Raw genomic sequence first — 22,390 nt, forward strand, 5'->3', positions numbered from 1 at the left:
ATGAAACATTGTCATATGTCATTCAACTCTTAAATCTTACCCACTCAGGAAGAAAAAAAAAAATCTTAAAGTTTTATGGTTGAGGATGCAGTAATTCTTTTGATTATCTGACAATCACAGGTTTTGACTATTTGATAATCACAGAAGCAGGCAGGTTTATTTTTTACTTTGCTACAAATGTAATAAATATTATTGCCTCTGCTACAAAAGCTCAGAGACTCTGACTAAAGATTGCACATAATTCCCATAGTATCGCCTTCAGTGTTGTATGTCAACCGTCATGCCTCTCAGCTGCTATCATACGATAGATACTCTGTCTTCAAGGCGGTCACTGCAACGCAGCCACTTCTGGAGTAGAGTGACATGTGCTATTAACACATGGCAGATTATGATCCCTGTGCAGAAGAATGCTGTCTATCTGAAAGTACTACTGAAGAAATACAGGTGATCTTCAGTAAAAGACAAACATGGCATCTTCATGACACAAAAAAACAAACCATGCAACCCAAAACTATAAATGTTTAAGACTATAACTATTTATGATCTCACTTATTCAAAAGCTTGTATATCCAGTAGCAAGGTAACCTTGCTACACTGTCTGGAGAATTGGTTTAAGATATCTCAATGGGACTTAGAGTATCCAGACATAAACTGGCTGAACTGTTAACCTGAAAGAAACCATTCAGTATTGCCCTAGAATTAATTAGTTCCACTTTAACATGGAAAAGGGTTTCAGTGGGAAAAGTGCCAGAATGAGAGCCATCAAAACAGACCTCTGGTAATCACCAGAGAGCAGGAGTATTAATCTACCTGATTAATCCGTTGAGCTGTAATAGTTCCTCAAGGGCAGTGTGATGAGTTGGTAAGTGAACCTGGTGTCATTCTTCTGTCCCCCGCTCCAGAAGGATACAGGTCTGTACAAGAAAGCTTGCTGGCAACAGCAGTGCTTCCCATTTGCCCTGATAAGAACTGGTTGAAAGCAGCTGGATGCTTCTCCAGACCCACCAGATGCTACCTTTGCCGAAAATTGTGCAATGCTTTCACCAGAACCATAGTGGCTTCGGCAACATTAAGTAGGGATTGAAGCACTTGAATAGTTAGCAATGATACAATACTAGAGCTATCATGGAAGCCAATCCTGGTATAAGAATAAAATATATTCTGGTCTGTCAGAAGAAGCCTCCCTGCCAAGGAAGCAGCAGAGGTTTTTGACAACCAGAGGAGAAAAGCTACAGAGTAAATATGATCATCACTGACTGTACAGCTACTACTCTCAGCCTTTTGCCACATTAAAGCGGGTGTGCTGCGTTAGTACACCTTAAAATTTTTGACTTCTGCTGGGTATCCGAATGTTGGGAGCCACTAGGTCTGGGGAGGGAATGAGATTTCACTGTATTTAAGAGAAGATTCCCCACCCCCCCCTTTCAAAGATAAACATTTTTATCTCGTCTTCTGGTCCCTACAAGGAAACTTATTAAAGCTATCTAAAACTGAGGTGCTGGAGAAAGCATGATGGCAGAGACAGTGTTATCTGCCAACCTCCAGTAAGGATTTTGGTGACTGAGCAGAAATGTTTATGGTGTCAGTAAACTCCTACAAGCATTTGGACTGACACCCGCGGGCAAAAACTAAGACAAATGCCAGCTATTGCCAAGGACAATCTGCAATTAAGAATTTCACAGAAAAAATATGAGACAAAGGGAATAGACAGTAAATCAAACAAACTGAAATAGAGAAACTGGAACAAAAATTTTCATATCAAATTATTCCAAGAAAAGACAAAATTATCCCAGTGACTTAGATTTCAGAGAAGTTGCTAATGCTGAATCATCAGGAGCCATAATTTCATCTATCCAGGTTCCTGATGTAGGAAATGCTCACACAATTTCTGTCACCTTTTAAAAAGACTGAACTAAACAGAAATCTGTGCTATCTTAATAAGCTAGTCTCCACTTGGCAGCTGCATATGTGTAGAATATTTCTAAAAGGGAACCAGGTCGCCAAAGGAAGCATCTATTGAGCATCTTTTCTTTTACTCATTGAGTTCCTATTTTTACTCTGTGTATTACACACTTTCCCCCTCGTGTGTTGGGCACCTCGGCTCTGGAATCACACTGGGAGTCAATCATTTTGCAGTCTCTGACCCGGAGTATTGATTCAATGCTGTGAAAGATGCCATTTAGTTATAATCAGTAACTAAACTGTAAAACTATATTATTTATTACTTTAATTCATTCACTCTAATAATATGACTAAACACCTTTAACTTCATTCATTAACTCTCTACAGTAGCCACGTCATGCCAGCAAGACAAAAAGTAAACAAAACAAAATTATAAAGTCCAAACAGGCCTTTTGGAGCATGATCAGATCAGGCTTTACAATGTGTTCGCCTCTGCCAAATAATAGTAGGCAGCCCTTTAATATCCTTCTTTGAAAGCCAAATTTAGCTTCTTTACCGATAATTTTCAAATGGACACATGCCATTCTCTTAACCATTCATAATGCACTTGTTTCCTACTCTTTCTGGTGTCTGTATACAGACACCAGACTCCCATGAAACATCCCATTAGTCCCACTGCTGAATTCTGGTTTCACCTGATGTCACCGTTCATTACCACAGGCAATTTAAAGCTCAGGCATTCTGCCATAGCTGAGGAGACATAAAAGACCAAAAATTACTTTAGAAAAATTATTTCTCAGAAAAAGTCCAGGATGAATTTATAAGTCTCCTCTCTCCATTACTTTTTTTATCCCCAACAGCAATGACTCCAAAACCTGAAGTGTTTTCCCATTTATTTAGCCTCACATTAGTAATAAAAAATATTATTTTCTTAACTTTACAAGCCTATAAGGCATAAAGAATCTTTTAGATAAACACAAGGTGAATTCTGATGGAGTCAATCCCCAAGCTTGGAAATGATAAAAATACGGGTAAAGAAATCAGTTCTATCTTCTCTTGCATGGCTACCCCATGTCTTGTCAATCCAATACAGATGGGAAGAAGTAAAAACAGTTAACAAGTATTTTCAACAAGGAGGAGAGGGAGAGGAATTACCATCATCAGAGAGACAACATTTAATAAAATACTTTAAACAGAAATTACTTTAGTTACAGGAGACCAATAAAGATGGAAAAACAAGCAATCCAAATAGCATGTTGATGGATCTCAAAGCTTTTCCCTTGCAGAGCCTAGTAAAAGAATGCACTGAGAATTACTTTGCTTTATACTGTTCAATCATTCTGTGTTTGTATCTCTATGATGAAAGGATGTACCTTATGGAATAAGTCCCAATTCCAAGAGTCTTTACTGGACAATCTGTAGACCTGAATTATGAATTACTCTACCAATGAACCAACAAGTTTCAAATGCTTGCCTTTTTGTGGAGGCTTAGCACAAGACACTGAAGGGGCCAGAAAGTACTGCCTGAAACAGTTACGATCCCAACTGTGAAGGATAATGAAAAGAAAATCTTCCTTTGGCATAAAGAAAAAAAACAATATTATAAAGATATATCTTGAAATACAAGCCAGACATTTCACATTAAATGGTTCCTGTCTATTGTTAACTTCAAATGAAAAAGTTCTAGGACGCCGCCTTAGTCCTCCCTTTTAAAATTCTATTAAACAGATCTAATTCAAATCATGAGAATCTCATATGTATTAGAATGGGAATAGTAGCTTCTAAATTGAGAGAAATAACTCTGAAGGAGGGAAAAAAATAAGTTCCCTTACCCCAAGATGAATCCTTTAGTCTCTCTTCCTCAATTCCATCCTTCTTAAGATGAAGCTTGGAAGAAGAATCCATAGTTAGATGGATACAACAAGTTACTCCCACTCATTAAAACGTATCTTTCAGCAAAAGAGAATTCAAGGGAAGAGTGAAGATGGTTTGAGGTTCAGCTGAAAGTTAGTTTTACAGCAGCTGGTCAAGAAGTCAAATCCAAACAACCTCTTCTCTTTCACTTTTATCAGAACATAATCTGAGGAATGTTGTAGATCAGAGACACAAACAAAGGAATTTTGAACCCTTCGTATGCCTAAACAACTTGTCTTATCTAACTGAGAAGCAGTGGGGTAAATCTTCTGTAGTAACTCATACTCTTTGCCTAGGTATTTGTAAAGTGGTCGTACTCAAATATGGATAACCCATTTAAACAACAAGTTCTTTGGGATCCTTAGGGTTGGATGAAAGTCTAGAATGACAGTATTTAGCTAATATCTACACAGAAATTATGTGGAAGGGCTGTGGGGAACTGAGGTTTATAGCAGGAAAGATTGGGGACTCGGACGCTGTATCATGCCTAGTCCCACATGTGAGTCATTTCATTCTTTCCTCTGGATGACTGATTAATCCCATTCCACTACAGTAGCAGCAAGTTGTAAGATACTTTACAAGTGCACCAAGCTATTCCCAGTGCTATTGCCAAACAAAGTAAGAATATTTTCTTTGATGTGAAGAAAAGTTACATTCCTTCCTCCTTCAATTGCCAGCAGTGTTGAAAAACTACTTAGGTGAATGGCTAGATATCACTAAAATCTTGTTACACAACATATCCGAAATCTCATTCAGATCAAGTGACAGAGATATGGAGATCAGTGGGGGCAGAAAATAAGCAAAAAGAAAAAAGTGAAAAAGAGAAATACATTAATAAAGCACTTTCATGAAACCTCACTTGCTTCTCAGCAGAGCCTTAAGCATGTCAAGAGTATTTTAAGTGTCCCATCAGGTACAGATGATAATTAAGAGAAAGGGTATGTGAAGAAATACACGTGAAAGATATTTTGTGCCCACTGAAGTGCTATGGCACAGGCACTGGACAAATGACTTAGTCTCAGAATTTCTCCACTCAGAATCTGTGATGGCAACAGATCTGCCTTTCAACAACCATTTCATTTTCTTGGTTACTGCCCAAAATGTTTTCCAATCTAAGCCATGTTTTATAATAAATTTGTAAAGTTTCAGAGTGCTACAGAAAGCATTACAAAAATGCAAATTGTACTACTGGTTAGTGCAGTTTCTATAAGTAGCAGTCATAATAAATAATTGAAATAGCATGTACTGCTGATGCACAGTGAAGGGAGAAAGCCCTACTGCACCTGGCTGACAGAACTACAGATACTGCTGAAGACAGGAACATTACACTTTACTATTGAGATGTACAGTGTCTTCAACTGAAGGCCAAATCCTAGCTGGCTAGAAAAGAATAGAATTACAGCTCGGTTGTGTCTGAGAATCCATGATAATCCAACAAATAATATTTAAACAAATGTTGTTCAAAAGCATTAGCTTCTCTAAAGATCTGTAATATACCAAGTTGTTGTTCTTCCCTATTTATGTGCTACAGGTATTGTAACAGCTCTTGTACTTCATAGCATACTGGAAGCTCAAGCTGTAGGTGTTTTCCCCAAAGGTCTCAATAGTATGAACTGAAGCTCTTCCATAGCAGTCCCAAAAATTACTGCTCATTGGCCAAGGCCCTGTTGACAACCCTCCACTCCAGGAATCCTTTCAGACTGTTTTGTGCTTTCTGGATGACATTTGTTAATTATGGGGCAAAAAAGATGTTTTATTTTACCTGCATTATTGTTGCAGAAACAGCTATCTGAGCCAGTTACCACACTGGACTTCCTGAAACCAGACCAAAAAAACCCAAGAGACGCTGTCTCCTCTGCTCTGTGCAAACATACACACACAAACAACTGTTCTGTTTGCAGTAAATAATTAAGAGGTGAAGTACATATTTTTAATAAATGATTTTCTAACAATATAATTGTTAAAATAGTGGGTGGCGGGGGAACCCGATCTCCAGATTCAATGGGATAACAATCTTTCCCTTGGGCCCTGAGCTTATCCCTTCAAATTACAAAAACAAAAACCCCAGAGAACTGGCAAACAAATTTATTGCATTATTGTTGGCATCAAAACAGAGGAACTTCTAATCTACCTCAGCTGAAATCACATGATCCGGTAGCCTGGGGGGAGGGATCTTAATAGCAGTCAGGGCAAAGAGGAGAAGAGAGCACCTTTCCTCAGCCCGGAGCTAGGCAGCAGGTTCTCCGCAGCTCTTCTCCACCATCCACCCAAGCCCCTGGGGCCAGCAGGGTGGGAAGCGCAGCAGCAGTGGGCTCACAGAGGTAGTGGTGGGCATCAGGGCTCGGCAGTTCCTGACAGCCCACCCCAACTACAGCTATGGACACACGCCACGGCCCTCCCGCTGCCAGCCGACCCCGCTTTTGATCATAGCGCATTTGAAGAGCTTTTAGGCTACTTCTGCAACAGACTGTGTGCTATTGTACTCAGGATTGGAAAAGATGACAGAGACAGCACTGAAAAAAGTAAATTGGCTATGAGCAAGTCCCTATCTCCTATTTGGTATTGATAACATATTCCTTTAATGAGGGGCAGGAGAGAAGAAAAAAACCGAAACAACCAAGGAAGATGGAGAAATGGCTTTCATCAACAGAAATGCATACATCAGCCAACAAGCTGAATAATCACAAAACAGGGAAAAACCCTGATCCAAGCATTAATAATTCAATTAGTATTCATTGAAATAACATTGATTTTAATTAATCTATTTCACATCACTTTTCATATCCTATGTGCTTTCTATTACAGCTTAAAAATCATTAGTGTATGAGCCTGCTAAGTACTCATATCTTTAAAAATAACAAAAAGGAGACACAAACTTGCCAAATAAATATTTTAAAGCCTCCAACAGTCAATAAAGAAAAATGAAATGTATTTGCTTGTCACTGTGCATTACTAATATGGAATACACTAGTATGTTGCCAGCTGTATTATACACATAATTTGATTCACTGGAACTTCAGTATATTAAAATATTGGTAAAAGCTGCATCAGCCACCAAAGTATATACTTATCAGCTTGTATTTGCACAATACAATATCTGGCACTGTTCGGTGACTGACTGAAGCAGAACACTTTTCATTTATTCTACTGCTCTGAGCTCATCCAAAATACAGAGGAACAAAAAACCGTGCATGTTTCTCTCTGAAGTAGGCCCAGCAGATCGATAGAGAATATCTATGTCCATCACAGAGCTTTGCTGGAGATGATGTGGAACAAGGCACATTTCTAAAGGAAACTCCAAGAGCCACTGTAATTCCTAAAGCTCTGTGCACCACAGTCAGCCAGAGCCAGCACGCAAGAACTGTGCTTCTCTGCTTTAGAGAAATTACGTCCTTTCTCATGTCGGGTAATGTTGACACTCTGGCCTGGGCCCTTCAGCAGGGTACTTTCCCAGTGGGTTCCTACCAAGATGGATAAAAGATAGAGAGATGCATAGGCAAATCCAATTTGATAGAGAGAAGCAAGACCAGTCCGAACTGCCTGGTATACTAAAATGATTTTGTAAAGAGATAAGAATAAATATGCTCCTCTTTACATTCTCCTGTCATTACCCTTTATGTCATAGTGATATAGTGAATCCACAATTATAGTTATGATTTATTTTATTTTATTTATTTATTTTTACAATATATTGAGGAAATTTCTAGCTTTGGATGCAGTCTGACGTCCTTCTACCTACCTGGGTAACTACAAATCAGAGATATGACAGTCCAAGCACTTGGTTTTTAAATAAGGGGTTTTGCTTCCTATAGGCCTCTAATTAAGCTCAGTCAATTTTTATTAGTTTCCACAGGCTCAGATTTCATTGCAAGGCAATCAAAATACTTTAAATCTTTTCACTGTCAGTCATCCATCTCTGCCCAAGAGAGCCTTTCACATCACAGCTTTTACCTTATTCTCCAACAATGCTCATAGTTGTTCTCTTAATTGATACTTGTTTACACTAACGATTTCTGCTATGTGTGAAATACTTTCATGTGTAAAATAAACTGTAAGTAGCATTTCTCCATCTCCACTCCAAACTCATTATCTAAATGCTACAGGTTACTCTACATTTCTATATACACAAAACACAGAAGTGCTGATTTTCTTATTTAGTAACAGTTGTGGTCACCTTAGGTGTGCCGGCAGTTCAGCAAGGGGCACAGCCTGCCACTGCACATTATCACAGGATAATAGGACAGAAGAATTTACATTCCAGATACCTTTCCAAAAAAATACCATAATTGGCTTATCAACAGTACTCAACCAAGCGCAATATAAAGCTCAGGCACGAGCTTATTTTATATATGCATACCTATCTAAATATATACTTGTGTAGATGGCTATCGATATCTTTTTTTCCACATCATGTGCAATATTGAAATACGTTATCTTTTCCAATGACATTACACACCTTGCACCAGCCTGCAGATACAATAAGCACTATCACTTAAACCACAGAAATCTTTGCGCACCACGTCTGTAAACAACCTCAGTGCACTTCAGTTTCCATAGAAGTATGTATTTGTTAAAGCTTTCTTACCTGAAAAAAGAAAAACACTAATAGCACCATGGGAGTTTCAAGAAAGGCAGGCAAATTATGATCACATTTACCATCTAATTTGCTCTCTGAGGCTTGTTCAAACAGTGCAAACATTGTGCTCCTCTTCTTCATTTGTTCTGACAAGCAGGATGACAACTAATCACCATCAAGAGCTTTCCCACTCTCCAGGCCCCCATTTTCTGTTTATCCAATTTGATGCCTTCCAGCCAAGGAAACTGTTAGCCTTCCCTGCCACCCCAACTGAGAAGGCCAGCTCTCCAAGGCCGGATTTCAACTCGAAGTCTTGTAGGGTGTGAATCCACAGTGCTAAGCAGGAATAAAACGAGCCCTTTCTGCCACACAGTGTGAGATAGCACCGGCGGTGGGTTCTGTATAGGGTGACAAGAACACCCGAGGGAGGCAAAGAAGGTTGGAGACTGACACAGAAAAAGGAGCCTGAGGAAAGGAGAGGCATCTTCTACCCTCTTCCTTTATTTTCCTCAAAAGACAGATCTGTGATCTACCAAAGCATTGCCATGCAAGTCCTGAAATGTGCAAAAATAAGACCAAAAATAAAAAAAAAAGAAAAAAAAAGAAAAAGCTTGGAGAATACTGGAAAGTTACTTAAAGGATGTCTGTCCTTTGATAGATCTTCTCTCCAAAACTATTGCACTGATTGGCCTTGATTAGACTCAGCCACACAATCAAATTATCTTGGCTTAACGAGTTAAGCCAGTGTCATTGTCCACATGTCCCCTCTTCACCCAGACCCTAAGCAAGAAAACACTCATTGAAATGAAAAAGGACTAAGCCATATTACCTCACATGCCTGTTGGGCTAAAATAGTACACAGTAGATACCATTCCTTAGCAGATGCATAAGTCATAAAGATTTCAGATGGGCCACTTGTTAGAAACCTAAAAGGGAAAACGATGTTGCAACTTTGGTATTTAATAACATAAAAAGTATGCACACACATGCAAGTAAGGACTCACTACAATTCAACCTTACTGAACAGAGGTCATATCAAAACTGGGCAATGTGTTAAGCAACGTATATGGTATAACAATCACCAAATTTTCATTGCTTTAGCTGTCTGATACTCTATTATTTCTGATATCGTGAAGGAAACAATGTCAACAGGAAGCTGTCTGACTCCAGATTCATCAATTTTAAGAGGTCTTGATCTTCACATTGACCAAATCCATACCAAAAATTCTTTCTTTTTCTGTATAAGCATTTGAAAAATGCAGCTAGGCTTTAATTGATAAAAGATACACACTCTCTTACTGTTACTTCTGTCCCTTTGCCTGCAGGCAGCAGCCCATGACTCCAGCCAATGTCACCAGTGTCATTAACCAGCACCACTGCATCGGATTTAGCCATACAAAATGCTGACATTAGGAAGCCACTTGGCTCAAACTCTATGCTACTTTTTGAAAGGTTATTAAATATTTTCCTGGATGTTGTGATCCTGCTGTTTACACACATAATTAAAAAGTCTGCACTAGAATACATTTTGATTGTTCATGAGATATTGTGAAAACTTGTCCTAATCAAGAGTGTGTGTTTGCGTGTGTGTCTTTCACTTTTTGTTGGTTTTTTTTCCCCCCAAACATTCTCAGAGTATTTTCACACCCTTTCTAATATCAGGAGAGTTTTTTTCTTTCTAAACGTTCACTCTCTTTTTTATTGCCTACTTAGGAAAAGATGTAGAAATAAAGTATGACAAATGCAAATATCTTTAGAGCCTCATACTTGGCAAAGGGATAAAACAGGCCATGTATAACCTATACCACTTCTTATGAAAGTACTATTTGAAACAGGGGGAATTTTGCAAACTAAAGACTGCAAAGGTTTCAGTGAAAGGAGACATAATAAAATTCTTTGGAAAGAGGCTGGTATATTCTTTGGAGGGACAAAGCCATTCCCCTTGCTCCTGCTGCTTCCAAGAGTACTTGTAATTTCCTTTTCTTGAAAAAGATTTAGGGGACAGGAACATCAAAGCTGTTGTCTCTGCTGCATGTTACATGAGGGCCTTCAGACTGTTCTCTATTACAATGATAAATATCTTCATGGCAGTGAGAGGTTCCCCCACATCACTCTGCTATCCATGCATCACACCAGTCTATGGACCAGAGAGGTGGATTTTACTGATTTAATGATAGATCTGGTAGCCTAATGGATTTTAGATTAGACCAGTCCACTCTCACGTCAGTATATAATCTTCATAAGTGTCTGAGCCTGAAGATGTTCGGTGGTAGAGCTGAACTACTTTCTCCAAATGCTTCCTATGTTATTTCTATAGGCTGTGATATTTAAATGGTCCATATAAAATTCACAGATGTCTTTTCCTTTAGCCATTACTGCTGTTTTCTAGTGGTTGGCTCATCTGTGATTTTAATTTGTAAAGATCAATTAAGCCACTATCCCCAAAGTCACAGGACACTGCAGAGCTGCAAAAGATGAGCTAATGGATTTTTTTCACCTCGTCTGCTTCACAGCATTAACTTGGAGGATCTTAAATTCTGAGCTTTTAGATCAGACACGGATGTTTGCAGAAAGAAGCCAAAGCCCCAAAGTAACTTTCTTTAACAATTAGTACCCTGTGCAACTTCAGTGATGTCGATAGAATCAAGGGGGGGGTGGTAAATCAGTGTGTGTTTTTGGCAGCTTTCCCTTTTCTGCCAATTAGAACAATCAGACTCTAAATTTCACATTGAGCTAAAAGAAATTAGCAGCGTTATCTTGGTCAAATGTTAAAGTAAATAGCACTTGAAGCATTAATCATAATTGCAGTTTTTCAAGGTATTCATAACTCATTCCCATTGGCTCATTTTCCCATGCTTACCACAGTGAACATATTTTGATGAGCGGCATTAAGACTGCTTTGTCTGTGCCAAAGGAAAGAGCTAGGTCTCAGCTGCTAAAGCAGCAGGCTGCCAAAACAGCTGGACTCACCTTCTCCAGAGAAGCCTTCTGCTGCTTGTGGGAAGCAGTTGGGTACAGAGGAGCAGAGCAGGTGGGAGGACATGGTAAGAAGATAACTGGTTTCAGACATCCTTCTTCAAGTCGTGGGGAGAAGAGGGCAGGGTGCAGAGATGGGTGAAAGGTAGACTCAGGCTCCCAAGGAAGGAAGCACACCTGGACCCTTTGCTGATTCTTAAATGGCTCGCAGGGATTATGTTTTAAAAAGTGTTATAGCAGCAAAGAGGCTCTTTATAAGGAAACAAGGGCTTTCTTGGTGGGGAGGCAGGCTGTGCTTTAGGAACAGTACTGTAATTAATTTCTAACTACAGCAACTATGTTATAAATGAGCACAGACTGCAAGATTTTTCAAGTTATTTAACACCTGCTGAAGATGATGGGATAGGCAAAATTCACTTAAAAATATAAGCAATGTATTTTGAAATGTAATAATTTCTGCTTAAAATAGTTTAAGAGAGATGCTCTTTCAATACTGTAGATGCGTAGAGGATACTATCAAACATCTTCTGGTCTCTCCACTCCTCCTAGCTCTGCATGGTCCTCTCTAAGGCCGGCTCAGACTCAGTGCAGGCGTTTCCAGCAAACGCCCTTCAGTGCTGCATGGGATTTGCATGCAAACTCCCTTATGAGACATGGAAAGCCAGAGACACCATGGCACTAAATGGGAAAGGAAGCACCACTGAGCAGCCACAGACCACTGAGAGCAGCTGTTTAATAGGAGTTAAACTCAGAGTCCACTGAAGTCAATGGGAATTTCGTTACCAACAGTGCCAAGACTTGGATTTTCTCTAAAATATTGTCAAATAAGCAAAGCCAACTGACTTCAAAAAGTCCCATCGATATGCTTCAGATGCAATAATCCTAGCTGGTGCTTGAAATCATTTTAGCTTACAATTTCAGGTGGAAGTCTTTTCAGCTTGGCTTTCCCTTTAAGGGCAGATTTCCTTATAAAACAAGAGCAGTATTCTTTTGCATTTGAACTTTGCATGAAAATCCATATTTTCAACACACTATAATAAGTTTTTTAGAGCTCAGTAGGTTACCAAGAATTAAACAGCCCACACCCTTGCAGTGACTTACACATCATGAGTAAGGACATGTAAGAATAGACTGAAGTAGAAAGGAGTCACGCGGTAAGAGGACTAGGGAATGCAAATATTTTACCTTGTCTTACTATCACCAGGTAGTTTTCAGAGGAACCACCAGCTACACAAATAAAAAGCAAAGTACAAATACTAATCGTTCTTATCTTTTGTCTGTACTGCACATGCCTGAGTTACCTATTTAAACAAACATTAACAAGTGAGCTAAAATTAAAATGACATCTTGTTTTTTGATCTTCCAAAATGCCACATGCACATCCTATACAGCAGGCCAGTCGTAAGAAACCACATCAAATAAAATAAGAAGGATTTACTTCCTGTTCAGCTACTTGCACAGCCTGTCTCTAAAGTGAAAATAACATCCCCAGAAGTTGCTGAAGAGAGAAAAGCATATTTCTGTCTTTAGAACAGACACTACTGTAAGTCCACTACCAAGCCAGACAGATTACCAGTATAGCCAGTGCAGCAACAGCACGTCAAAACCAAAGCACCCTGGCTGCAGGGCCACCAGCTCTGCTTGTATGTACACAACTGCATGCACATGCTGGTCCAGGGTATTGTGCACCAGCCTGGCCAGTCCAAAGCACGCTTATCACAGTATCATCATTCTTCCATTTTACGTTAAAAAGTGAACTAAACCTATATTGCACAAAAAAAGCCCTCCGTAGTAGATTTTTTCCAAGTTCAATAAGAAAGGTATTGTATCAAGTGGCAGTAGCTAGGCAGTCTTTATTGGGCTCATAAAAGATTATGATTTTGCCCCATTCTCTAGATAAGTGAATTTCTTAAAATATCATTTTTAAAATGGCACTTCTTCTTCTCATGATAGTGTTTCTTTAATATATTAACTTTCCCACATCCCATACTTTGACAGTTCGGCAATTTTCTAGTTCATTTTAAATCAGTTTTTGACAAAACAATACCAACAGTTCAGTAAGTGTCCCAGCTGAATTTTACAATTTAGGTTTCTTTTTGAAATACCCTCTTACTGAATAGCTTTAGCAACTAATAAAATTCTTCAATTTTAAAGCAAAAAGAATCACATTAAGCACTAAATTCATGTGGAAGGGGGAGGACTAGTGATACTGAATGTTGATAGTAGATTTTGGTTTTAACACTAGAAAAACTTTTTTAAAATCAGTAATACATTGTAATTTACAGGTTTCATGCATACCCTACTGTATGGATTTTTAGTTATACTTTTGATGCTTTGACATACACATACAGACATGTGTACACATACATGTATATATGTGCATACATGTATGCAAATATACAAGTGTATATATATATGTATGTGTATACAGATACTTATACACAGACACAAACATACATGCATGTAAGCCATTGCTGTTAATTTTCTCTGTTCTGGTTAAACAAAAATGAACCACTATCAAATAAAATTTATTCTTATGAGCTAAATAAGATGCAATAACTAAGCTGAGTAGAACCCTGGTGAAGACATATAAACATTGTTTACATATATTGCGTGTGTTAACAGTGAAGTGAACCACTAATAGTATAGCTCCCAATCTGTGATTTATGATAACTTCGCATCAGTAATACCATGATAACTAACTTTTTAAAATTATGAACTCCTCTTGCATTCTCACTTTGGAAAAAACATACAGCCTTACTAAGAAAGCTCGTCTAAAACTAGGGACATGAGCAGAGCTGCAGATCCAACTGCTTCAAAAATTAACCACACTCAACTCCTAGTATCTGCCCATCTATCGAAGACAACCTTTCCCACCGGAGATAGGAGCATTTTTGGTCTGCTTCAGCACAAAGCAAAACACCTCAAGTTAAAATTTCCTTTACTTCAGCTGTGGTACTTTCCTTCAACTTCCAGTTGAAAGTAACAACTAATGGTTGAGGGCAGGACCTTCCTAGATGGCTCCAACTTGATCCACAAGAGGCAACTGGACTTTTGCAAGGAAAAAAAGCTGCATTTTAAATCAAGCTCTGTAAACCTTTCAACTAATGTGCTTTAATTCCAGTATGGACAAAGAATGTTTGAACTCTCTGTAGCTCTACCATTTAATATTAAATACAACCTACAGTCTGTATGAGATTTTTTTCCTTAAACATGGGCTAAGTATTTTTTTCTTAAATATTTGTATTAAAGAACAAGGTCAGCTCCAGAATTCCTAGAAAAGGGCACCACAAAAAGCCACCTAAAAATGACACCAAAAGAAGGGCATATTAGACATAAGGTTTGAGAGGGGAGGGCAGTTATGTTTAAGTTTGCATCAGTCTCTTCCATTGGTAGTATTTTGGTGAATGGAAATAACCAATAACAGAGCTTTTGTTATTTCACTACAATTTATAGATGTTTTGGTTGTACAAACTACAAAAATATGTGAATATGTATTTTCATAAATAATACATGTCACAGAGTCTTGTTTAATTTATTTCATGAACGGGAATGTTTGTCCCTTTAAACCACGTTGTCCCAAAGACAACTATATTAATAATTTCATTCTGGTAACTGTTCTGGTATATATTCAGTTACCATTTCTATTTCTTCTAAAAAGAAGAAAATGCCTGGCTACAGAATTACAAAAATGTTTCCAATTTCTGTCATTTGAAGCAATCAGTACAAAAGAAAGAAAATTTAAGAACTAAAACTAATCCTGTGAGGTGTGTGCCTTAGTGGGGCTCATTTTAGAACTGGCTGCCTTTGCACTTGGATGTATAGCTGCTAATTATCAAGGTCATCACAGATCTGTGTGATATTTTAGGTTTTCTTTCTGCCTTTCTATTAACCTGAGAAATAAAAGTGTTCTTCCTAAAAATATTATTCTAAAATTCTAGAATAACTTAATACTATACTAGAGAGCTGCTTAGACTTACTCTCTTCAACAGTCTCTCTCTTAATTTTCAGAGGTTACAGGAATCAACTGCTACAACTACTGCATTTTGAGAGTAAGCTGCTGTCCCTCCATTGTGACATATAATTTCTAAAGCATTAGTGTCTTTTTTGGGAAAACCACATACTTGTTTTCCTATTCACTAGGGTATTTGCAAAAAAATTAAAGTAATTCCAAGGCCATAACTGGGAGCCTAAAAAAAAACCCAACAACCTCTCAGCCTGTTAGCAGTGAAGTAGATTCGGAGCAGTGACTCACATGGGCAACCTTGATATATAACCCTTTTTCCTGCTATTTATTAGTGATGGATATCCCATTCCAAACCACTTTCCTCGCTGGGCCAAGAGAACTCTGGACATTTGTGCACCATGAAAAGCCTCCCAATCACTTCAGGCTAGCAAGGAAAATGGATATCAGAAGAATTGTGATGAGGGCAGAGGGGACATCTTTTGAGAAAAACCTGCTAAAAACCATCTCTGAAGAAATTTGTATTAATCTAGCATGTGCACTTTAGGATCTGTAACTGAAACAAAAACATATACAAGAAGGATTCTCTAATATTACAACAGCTAATTTAAATCATATCTGAAATTTTGCAGATTATTTCTCCATAAACTGAGGGATTTTGATTAACAAAGTATCAGCAACATAACCTCAGGACTCAGGATCCACTTTAATGCTTTGTTTTCAGATCAGCTGAAGAAAGATCTTGTACCTAGACACACAAGCACTGGTGTTGGGACCGTACTAAGAGCAGGATTGTACAGAATAAGGTTCAACATGCTTGGACCTAGACCCAGGCATCCTTCATGCCCACATTTTGCCAGACAATTCTGGCTTAAGGTCTACAGAATCAGTGACAGGTGGGTGATCTAATTAAAGCAAAGACCTTTGGGTGAAGCTGAGTCAGCAAATTAACTTTTGCTGCTCCTGTGGTGGGCTACCATTAGGGAAAGACAGAAACTAATGGAAACATTCCCTCGCGTGCCAAGATTGCCACTGGACTACTGAGACAATGATAATAGGCTTACAAGAGGTGATAAGACTACAGACAAATGGTGATACCATGGCATTCACCTTTGTACTGTCCTTCCTTGTGTCTTCAATATGTGCCTTCAAACAGGTTATCTGCAGGAGTGCTGAGGAGCTCTCATTTTGGAAGAAGATACAGAATAAAGTGGAGATCTCATGTGCATGTCAGGTGATGAAGTCTCACTGCAGATTTTGTCATACAGGAGTGAGAAGAAGATAAGTAAAACATTCCACCACCCACCCACCCCCAAAATAGACCAAATATGGTGCCCAACCAACTTTTACTTCCCAAAACAGTGAATAACCAGAGAGTGAAAATCTCTATCTGCAGGACAAAGATGCCAGCAAAAGAGAAAGGTAGTTAGGTGATTTAGATAACAACTGTCTCTGATACACAGGACACACATATCAGTTTTCAATAAATTCATTGAAGGTGACTATCAAATTATTCCAGAATTTGAAGAATGCTGTTCTCTACACTTGTGTGATAAAGGAAAACAAGTGACATAACTGTTCAAACTGAAACCAGACAGGAGTGGATTTAGAATTGATCCTGGAATGAAAGAGGCAACCACGCAGTTTAGTGGACAGTATTGAAGGCAAGAATTGTCTGATGGAAAGGACAGATACTTACAGAAGCCAAGAGCCTTTCAACGTTAGAAAGAATTCAAAATATTATGAGAGATGTTACATGAAGCATTGGCCAGGAGAGATTTCAAGCTGGAATTTAACAAAAACACCTCTTGGAGTTGTACCTGCTTTAACAACTATCATGTGGGAAGACACAGGTTAACATACAGGGGAAAAAAAAAAAGAGCAAAAATTGCATCATTTTGCAGCCAATTAGCAAGAACCCACAAAGCACATTTGGTAGGGACAAAGAAATGACAGTAGTGCCACTAGCAAAGAAGAATTATTCACAGAAACAGTGAACACCTTTGTAAGAGAATAATTTTATTTTTTTTAGCACTTTCTTCAACCAGACAACTTCGATGACTAAAAAGATACAAACATTTTTACTTGGGTAATGCCATTTTGAACAGAAGTGGGGTGAAAAGCAAGAAAGCATGGCCAGAAAGTTCTGAGCAAGAACCAGAATTTCAAAGGCTAAAGCTTAGCAAACATGTACGTTCTAGAGAGTGGAAGCAACAAATCTAGGCAAGAAGTTAACTGAAACAGCTGATTTCATGGTGAGGCTATCATTGACCGGCTCTACCAGACAAACAAAAGGTATAATGATGCTTTGGAATGGGCTTTGGAATGAGGAACATATGTAAAGAACTTTACATCTAAACCAGTTGCTGAGTTACACCTGAGCAAAGTGTTTCTAATGAAAATCTTTGACAAGTCAATCAATGTTTCATCTCTTTGTTAGGATTTGCATCAGAAACCCTTTGTATTTTCTACAGGTGTGTGAGTGAGAATATTACTGGCATAATGATCCTACAATGGTATCATTTAAGCATACAAATATTCTGAACACTAACAAAGCTAAAAAGTACCCACTGAATAAGTCTTTAAGACATTTTGGTATTGAAAGGAAGCCAGCATTGACTAAAACGGGTCTTAAACTATCTCTGTCCTTTGCTAAAAATGCTCAGCAAACTTTCCTTCCTTCTCAGGTAGATACAGGGGTTTTTCTTTTTCAGCAGTCAGTGGAAGATCTGCAAGCTGAGGTCAAAGCTCAAAAAGCTTCAGCAGTTGTAGACACTCTCTAGAACACTGGACAAACATTAATTGCTAAAGCCTTTGTCCAGAATGAAACAAACTTACTAGAATACCCACTCCCTATAGCAGCAAGGAGTGAATTTTCAGTACACTATGGGACAATGTTTAAATATACAGGAATTTTTAAGGTATTTCAGAATGTACATTTAAGTATACATGAAAATTATTCGGGGGCTGAAAAAAATATCTAAGATAAGGGCCAGAAATACCCTGAACTGGCCTAAAATGAAAGCCCCGAAATGGAATCTTCAGAGTTGCCTCATATGCCAAAACCCACAATGAATAAGTCAACACAGGCAGTACAAAATATTGACACTGCTGCTCTAAGAAGGATAGATTTGTTTAAGTTGCTTGGAAAAAAAATAAACTTCTTTTAGATTAATACTCTCATTTTGCTGAGACAGCAGCTACTAATAAATGACATCTAAGCTGGTGACGGTGTATATGCAGTATTTGTACTAGATACAGCACAGCTAACAGTAATATCTGATAAAGGACAACTTATTAAGCAAAAGTATAAGTTGTTCTAAGTAATGTAGTGATCTAAAAGTTTTCCTTAAGTCTAATGGATTTACTGGACATTAATAATGCAGACACTGAAAAAGGTGCCTACTTAGATTCCAATCCATGTTATAACACAGCAGTATCACTACTTTCTTTAACCAATGCAGGCAAGTGGTAGTATTTTAAAGTGCTACCAGAGAACATACATAGAAAGAAATGAATAGGTAATGTATATATGATATTAATAACATTTGGGGTTCCTTCCCATCGCCACTGCATATAGCGTTATCTGTGTGTTCACAGTGGGAAACATTAGTTACAAGCCTTAAAGGATGCAAGTGATCATCCTGGGGTTGATGGGTACTATAAAACGGGAGGAATAGGGCACCCTATTTCAGATTCAGAAAGGAAGAAGGTAAGAGACATCAAATTTTCCTTTTTGCCTAAAGGAACCTTGGGCAAGTAAAAATAATGCAATATTTAGACAACTGAACATCAAAACACAAGACTAGAGAAAATGGGCTTTCTGGCTTTAATTAGTACTGGATTCAACTTCTGAAGCCTAAGTAACAGTGCAAAACTCCCAAAGTCTAACTGGATTAAGTAATAAAAACCACTATTAGGCTGGCTGCGTATAATTTGAAATTGTGTTGAATGCTAACTTGCTTTCTTAGCAGTACTCTTTCAGACCGTTGGAGAGAAATGGCATTGTGGACTAAATAGCCAAGTTTCTAAATTCCATACAAAAGAACCAGACAGAGCATTATAAAGCTCTTCCACTTTAAGAAGAAACTGTCAGATAAAGCGTATTTTTTGCAAAAATCCTAAAAACCAAGTGATCAGTGACAAACTTATTTCCCAGACTGTTGTGCACTCTTCAGCCATGGTGAAGGATGTGGCACTGGACTCTGTCTTCTGTCAGGGGAAGAACACTCCTAAAATCATAATTTACAGTAATTCAGAAATAAAATGCAGGGTTTATTACTTCAGAGCCTGGCAGCTGAACAGCAATATGCGAGATCTACCCTGTGAACAGTATGTACTGTAGGCAGAATTGTTAGAACGAAGGAAGACTAAAGATGAAGCCAAGACTCCTGGTGAGATCTATCAGATGCTTATTAGCGCAAGAGATTTCAAAAGATACATGACAGAAGGGATAAAACAACAGAAAAGTATCTAGGATAGCGTACAGTCAAGGAGGAGGCAGAATTATTGGTTATGTGTGAATATAAGCTAAATATTTCTAAATGCAATTCTGCAGAACAACTGATGTAAAAAGAAGACAAAAGTACTGACCTACTTCATGGCTCTTCGTGTTCTGACTACCTCATACAAGCTTTAAGGCTAACAGTTCATCTTCATCCTCATTCATTCAAAATCATCATCCAACTTTCTACTGAAGGCCTCCCTTTCTCCTCATCTGCCAAAAAACCTGCAAGGGGGTTATTAATGTAATGCAATGTGGAAAAGCAGTTGAATGAAACAGTGTCATGACACTCCAAGTATGGTGGAAACTTCTTCCAAGAATCTCTGTATCAAGTCACCTTTGATGTTTATAGTAGGCTTGCAGCTCCATCCCCCCAGTTAGCAAACTTCTGTGCATATCTACTGAAGAGGAAAGAAAGAAAAGTGTCTTTGCCTCAGGATAAATGAAAAGGGATTTCAATTATGTCTGTTCTTGACAACGTCTAGTACGATAGGAACTTGCTGAAGACCAAGTTCCTGGCAAGATACAAGGGGAGAGAGACCTTTGAGCATAACTATAATTTTGTTAGGATGTTAATTAAAATCCATATTGATCCACAGAGGAAAGTATACAATAGAAAATTGGTATATACTATGTCTGGTGCTGGAAAGTCATTCATAAGAGTACTCAGGCTCCACAGGAAACACAGTGGTATCACTGACACAATAAAGGGCCCTAAAACTAAATCAGGTACGTGACCATCACAGTACTATGCTCACTTGAAAGACAAGGTGGGGAACTATGATTGATTCTATTCTAACTCAACAGCATAAAGCAGAGAGTGGATAAAAAATGGGACATGAACTACATGTTTATAAAGACTTTAAAGGAGAAATGACTTAAGCAAAATCCTTTAAGGGAATATTCAATAGAAGCAATATGCCAACAACTTTGTCTAAAAATCTCCTGCACAAAATTGTCAGAATCAGACATATTTGCCCTTTGCTCTTTTTTTTTTTTTAACATCATACATCACTTCAAATATTGGTGTATTCCAATAATGCACTATAAACTATTTTAATCTCTGCTGGAGGTTATATGGTAAGTAACAAAACAAAACACAACCCCTCCCAATATTTAAATGAGAAGATGGCAAATTTCTGTGTGTCACAGGGATACAGACTTTTGCATGAATGTAAAGATTTTTCTCAGCTTTTTAACTAGATAATCTTCAAATAACTACAAGTTAACCCCACATATCATGCACAGAATTTGCAGAATTTGCCTTTCTTTAAATATCTAGAAAAGACAGGAGGTTTTAGAGTAATTTTGTTAGGGCATGCTCTTAAATAACCATGACTATATACAGTAAAGAATCAAAATGTATGGTAGAAACTGCAAGGTCCAGATTGTTAATCCAACAAATGGATGACCAGGAAATGCAGCATGTATTTACAGTGTTGATTAGGGCAAGAGAATTGAGAACATCCTAAAACACATGGAGCCCAACAATGCAATATACCCAACCGATATTTATTGCTGCCTCTGTAGAGGCAATTTCCATTTTGATGTGTTCTCTCACAGATGATGTTCTGAAACAGTTAAGTAACATGAAAAATACTGGTTCAAGATTATATCTGTCATAGATGAAAATACAGCATTTATGCAGCATTACATAATAAAGCCACTGGTTTATGGAGCCAAGGTCTTCTTGGGACTGCCACAAATCTACATATTGTCATATGGTGATAGATTTTTACATTTACATATGTGAATTATAAAGAACCCACATTAATAACCAAAACAAACAAAACACAGTTATTGAGTCTAAAGGGCTGAGGAAATTTAACAGTGTCATTTGGTTGTGGTAAAGGTCACTATTAGTTCACAAAATTTGTCTGGAAAGTCACCTATCTTAGCCAACATTTATGAAGAAATCAAGCAGTCTGTTAAAACCACCTAATTCCGGGGGGGGTTGCCAACACCGAGGGCAGATATGCATTTGTTCTGTACTTAAAAGACAGCAGAACTGCGGGGAGGGAAGAAACTGCTGACAGTTATTCACACACTTATTTTAGAAACTAGGAATGAATTAACTCTACAAAACTGTTTATCTGGCCAGTATGTCTAGCAAGTAATTTCTAAAATTCTGCTATGCTAATATAGGTGAACTTATTAACACTGATTTTTGCCAAATAAAATATCAATTTTGAGGAGATAATCAATGCTAAGCATGGAGCTCCATACATTTATGGAACTCAACAAATTTAGGGAATAAATTATATGACATGATATCTGCAATAACAGATGACTGGACTGATGATCTTAGAGGTGTCTTCCACTCCTGTTTTCCAAAACTACTACATATAAATTAGATACCAGGTTTCACTAGTAGCTTAATCCAGTTTTGGACATGAATATTCAGAGTTGAAACATGAATATATCCTCTCACGACATCATCCAGACTACTTCATTATTATTTCAGCTCACGGATAATTCCTGCACACCGCCATAGCCATCCCTCTCTCTCTTATGCTTTAATCTAATGGCACAATTAGTCCAATGAAGGATTAGA

At 38.0% G+C, this 22,390-nt stretch overlaps 1 protein-coding gene across 3 annotated transcripts in view; it reads right to left on the reverse strand.

The window, feature by feature from the left end:
• The window catches only part of FIGN (fidgetin, microtubule severing factor), a 104,658-nt gene that overhangs the window by 43,936 nt on the left and 38,332 nt on the right, over nt 1-22,390 (reverse strand). The window contains exon 1 of one of the 3 annotated variants that reach the window (XM_069781257.1): nt 3,735-3,785. The exons of the other annotated variants lie outside the window; for them this stretch is intronic. The gene's annotated coding sequence lies outside the window, so the exon portion shown is untranslated. Of the gene's footprint in view, nt 1-3,734; nt 3,786-22,390 lie in introns of those variants that run through there. 3 annotated transcript variants of the gene reach the window in all.

The sequence above is a fragment of the Haliaeetus albicilla genome, chromosome 4, assembly GCF_947461875.1.
Source record: "Haliaeetus albicilla chromosome 4, bHalAlb1.1, whole genome shotgun sequence".
Taxonomy (NCBI): domain Eukaryota; kingdom Metazoa; phylum Chordata; class Aves; order Accipitriformes; family Accipitridae; genus Haliaeetus; species Haliaeetus albicilla.